We start from the raw sequence: 5,217 nt of genomic DNA, 5'->3' as shown, positions 1-5,217 counted from the left end.
CGGGACGTCGCAGCAGTTGTCATGGGCCCGATGGAGGTTCCGGGTCGTGACACATTACTTCACGTCTTGTCCATTGTACTTAAATTCTTCTATGAATTTCTTTTCAAAGATGATTCTTGGTTCCTGAAAACATGCAATATGAACACTTTTATGATCATTTGGTGCACATACATGTTCTCGAACTTGCAAAACTTGTTGAAAGATGGGAAATTGTTCATCAATGCTTGAATTTTTTGATTTTATTATTACTCATGTGATTACATAGAAAACATTATCTTTTGAGAATGAAATGTTCATGTGCTCATCTTGATTAAATCTTCTTTTTTTTTTTTGAAAAATTGAAATGTGTAAATGCTTAGTCTAAGAACAACACCTGAAATATGCTTTATGTTTGCACTTAAATGATTATTTCAAGATTGACTCCATGTCTATGCTTATGAATTTGTTTAGGATGAACTCTTTAAATTTCAAGAAAAATATTCTTGGTTATTGTCTTGGTCAAGTTTAAAACTTACATTATTTTTAATTTTACTTGACCTTAATATTTAAAGCATTTGAGACTTGACTTAAGTAATTGCACATACTGCTTAATTTCTATCATGATCCAAACCCAGGGGTCTGTGACTGGTGCACAAGCCCTACACGTAAACCCACTAAACCCAAGCAAGCTTCAAAGTTCACAATCATACAACACATAGCTAAGGGATTTCATAACCAAATATTCTGAAATAAAATCTAATTTCCAACATAATACATTTTCCCTAACACATAATTCATACAAATATTCATAATGCCATAAAGTAGCCAATCAAATCAGGTTCATACATATCAACCCTTGCACAAGTACAAATGGCACATCGTGCCTACATGCATCAAAGCCAACCATGTGCGGAAACTTTTGACAAACTCAACAGAGTGAAAACATCAAAATGAAGACCTACCAAATGCCAAAATCGGTTTGTCATGGGGTGACTTTTACCACACAGCTCTGTGGCCTATTTATCTACACATGATGTACAAATGGGTGACTACTACAATACTCAGTGAGTGGTGCAGATAAAAAAATCATATATAAATATTACACTCTCGTTGAAACCACATAATCCCACAAACATCTCCAAATGTAAGGCATATCACTATCCCTAAATCTCTAATGTGAGGTCATATCATCATTCCCAATGTCTCCAAAGATGATCACACATATCATTAGGCTTCCCCTCGAAGCTGTTCAAAGTTATTCACATCATTCTCCTCGGCATACTCTAGTCGTCGAAGTATCACATCATATTCATATCACATTTATCTAAGCCTCTCATGACTATCTCACGTCATATGCAAATCAAATCAACTAGTGGTCCTCCCCCAAACAAAGTCAAATCATGCTCGGTGGCTAACTAGAGGAGAATTAAATCACACTCAGGGCAAAAAACTAGCAAAGAAACAGATCACGCGCGTGCCGAAGCAATGGGGAGAGAATAGATCACATGCATGCTGAAGTAATGGGAGGAGAACAAATCACGCACAACATCAAAGTAGCTGACGGATAATCAAATCATCAACTGGAGTAATCTCCCGACATCTACATCACCCGGAGTAATCTCCACGGATGGCATCAAAGCACAATAGGCAGGAATCACAAGCGGAATTAGTGCCACCGTCCCTGCTTACCAGCATCCCTGTAGGCACACACATAGTCACAAGGTGTCAAGCTCAGCTCTACAATATGTTTATTATGCCATTTCTACATAAGAATGCATGTTTGCTTACTTAGGTACCTTAGAAATCGTTAAAGAACGGTATTGTACCAAATGGTACAATTAAGTTGAATTAAGACTCGAACTAGTCCAAATAGAGATTTTCAGATGAAATTTAGAATTTTAAAACACCATAATGATTTAAAATGGTGATTCGGAGTTCGAGGACAGATTTGGAGTCAAATTGGAATTTTCATGACCTAGAGGTAAAATAGTCATTTTGCTACCCGAGGTTAAGATGTGAGTGTTGGATGAAATTTTTGACTAAGATTGATCATTTGGAGTATAATTTGAGTTTAAGAAGTAAAAAATTTTAATTTTGATATTTTTTCGAGCATAGGGGTAAAATAGTCATTTTGCCACCCAAGGGCAAAATTGTAATTTTACATCACCCAACACTTGTCCAGCACATGGATTTTACCCAATATTATCATGGATAATTGAGAAAATTTATATGATGGAGAGAGATTGCTTAATGGGTAAGTATGACACATGGACCAATGGAATGGTGACACATGGCAAATTTTTGTCCATTTAATATTTTCCTTTATAAAGCCAATTTGAACTCTTCCACATTCATTCTTATGGCCAGCCATAGCAAGAACAAAGGAAGAAAAGAAGAACAAAAACCCTAGAGTGAAAATTCAAGAGAAAATTGGTGGATTTCAAGTAATCAAGCCATCAAAGGTGAAATTCCTTAACTCTAGCTTGTGATCTATCTTTCCTATGCATTATTTTGCATTTTCTATGGTTGAAATACAAGATATCATAAAGGATAGTGTGCTGATGAAACCCTAGGAGAGAGAATTTGATGATGATTTAGATAATTTTTAAGATATATGGATGTTTTTAGTTGTTTATGGTGTTAAGTGTAAGAATTAAGCTTGAAATTCACATATTCCTCATGAGTTCATCATTGGCCGAATCTTCCTTGTAGAGTGTTGATGGTGGATTTGATTTTATTTCAAGTGAATTGGTTAGGAAATGATGAATTATGGTGAGAAAATCAAGTAGGAAAATCATAGTGTTGATGCACTCACCATGGTTGAAATTCTCAAGAAGAAATGTGAGGATGATTTTGCTAAATCTTATGCTATTTGACTTGTGTTTGATGGTTTGGAGAATTGGAAGAAAAATGGAGTTAATTGGAGTTAAATTGGACGTATTGGCCAATTAATCTGGTGATAGATCGAATTAGGCCAATACCATTTTATTTAGGTACATAATTGAATTTATATTGAACACCGTACTTAGATAGTTACCCGAGTATTTCACAGCCCATTTCATGCATTAGTATAAAGCCTAAATTGGTTTTACAATGGTTTAGCACAAATGTAGTAAATGGCTTATTGTGCATTATGTCTAGGTGGTGAATCCTCCGAAAAAGGCCAAAGAAATTGCACCCGATGATCAATAGTCGGAGTACTCCAAAATTTAAACTCCTGATACTGTGAGTAACCTTATTATCATCTTAATTATCTAAAGTAGTTTTTATTCGTTTTTGTGATTTGATAGAAAAATGAGTTTAAATGGTAAATTTTTATGTTTTATAAGTAAAATGTGATTAAATGAAATGATTTTATAAATTATCTTGAAATTGAAAGATGGTTTTGAAAATGGAATAATTGGAGACTACTTGCTGTATTGTAAATTACGTTTTGAATTGAATGGCTTATGATAATATTTGCATGAATGGCTGAATTGGTATTTGTGTTGAAAATGTATGAACTGTTAATTTACCTTGAGAGGCTGTAAATAAAATAATTGACATGTCATGCTGTTGAATTTTATTGAATTGGTGGGTTATAAATTGGTTGCTGCAGTGGACGGATTCCGTGGACCAGCCTATTAGAGGGCCACGATAACCCTATTATATTCATACCTTAGTATGAGAGGCACGGTTGGATAACTTCTGAGGTTAAAACTTTAGAGTTTACTTCACGCCAAACCACCACGTGAGGGTGAACTCAACCAACGTGTCACAACCCGGAACCTCCCTTGGGCCCATGACAACCGCCGTGATGTCCCGATTGATACTCATTACCCGAAATACCAATCGGAACCCCGCAAGGCTTACATACCAGTTTTAAACAATTTTCAGTCATTTTCGGCTCGAGTAAATCAAAAGACAAAAATATAGCATTTTTATATAAAATAATATTTATAGAAACACGTGTAAGTAATCTTTTGTAACTTATAAGTAAAATAAATTCATACATACAATAATTTACAAAGTTATAATGTACAATAATAATTACAATAACAAGTGGCCCATAAATACACCAAGTGTTGGTGATAGTAACCTATTGTTTGTGTGATAGAGGGGTCAATTGGAATCCTCGACAAAATCGGGTATCTACAAGCTACCACAGGCCTGAAATATTTGGAAAGGAGGTGGGTGAGATTTTGTAATCTCAATGAGTAAACAGACATTATCATAAATATCTAAAGGCGAGTAACATGGAGGCAAGTTTAAACAACAAATTACAAACCATTTCATAAGGTTTTCAATTTATTTCTTAAACCATAAAATATTTGTAATTTACCAAAACAGTTGTTAAGGCTTATAACTTTTATTAAAAACAAGGCTCAAGCCAAAACTAGTCCTCGGGGATACCTTGGCCGAGGCATCTAACCGAGTCCGCCAAGGTTGTTAGGATATTTACATGTTAAACACATGTTAGTTTTGAAAACAAGTCGTTCCTTGGCGTTGGTCGAGTTACACATTCACGTGGGGATTCAACGTGAAGTGAGCTCTAACACTACTCCGGGAGTTACCCTCCTCGCCTCCACAACCGAAGTAACTATATAACCGGGTTTATCGTGCCCCTCTAATAGGCAGTCCACGAAAACCTGTTACTGCATGACTAAACCCACAAATTTTAATAAAATTTCGACAGTATAATGTGGCTTTTACTTATTTACCCAGCCTGCATAGTAAAATGCAGCTTACATAAATTCCCAATGCAATTATAAAATATAGCCACATATACTCATATATCATAAGCCATTCATAGGAAAATATATTTTTCAAGATAATTGGCAGCCTCCAATTACTCAATTTTTTAATCAAAAGTTTCTTATTTCAGAAAATCAAGACAATATATTTATTTATCACATTTATTTCTAAAACATCAAAAATCCCATTTTAATCTCATTTTCGTTTCATAAAATCCATGAAGAGTATTTAAAAATAAACTCCAGATAATTTATAATAATAATAGGTTTACTCACCTTTTATACAAATTAAATGCTTTCTAGGTGCCCCTATCACTGTTCGTCGGGTACGACTTCCTTGCCTTTACCGGAAGGCTCTCCTCCTAGACACATTGCAAAAATTTCACAATTTACCACATTGATACTAAATCATTATATAATTGACTTAAATTCTATACTAATGCATGGTATGAAATGCAATAGCCTAAAACGGCTTAAACGCGGTATTAACCTATTTTTGGCACTT

General features: G+C 34.7%; 1 long non-coding RNA gene across 1 annotated transcript in view; it reads left to right on the top strand.

Moving 5' to 3' along the window:
• The window catches only part of LOC108662206, a 4,640-nt gene continuing 1,827 nt past the window's right edge, over positions 2,405 to 5,217 (top strand). Inside the window, exons 1-2 of the long non-coding RNA XR_001928010.1 lie at positions 2,405 to 2,441; positions 3,121 to 3,204. This is a non-coding gene — a long non-coding RNA (uncharacterized LOC108662206). The remainder of the gene's footprint in view (positions 2,442 to 3,120; positions 3,205 to 5,217) is intronic.

The sequence above is a fragment of the Theobroma cacao genome, chromosome 5, assembly GCF_000208745.1.
Source record: "Theobroma cacao cultivar B97-61/B2 chromosome 5, Criollo_cocoa_genome_V2, whole genome shotgun sequence".
In the NCBI taxonomy this organism is placed as follows: Eukaryota; Viridiplantae; Streptophyta; class Magnoliopsida; order Malvales; family Malvaceae; genus Theobroma; species Theobroma cacao.
This window is presented reverse-complemented; position numbering and strand designations above follow the sequence as displayed.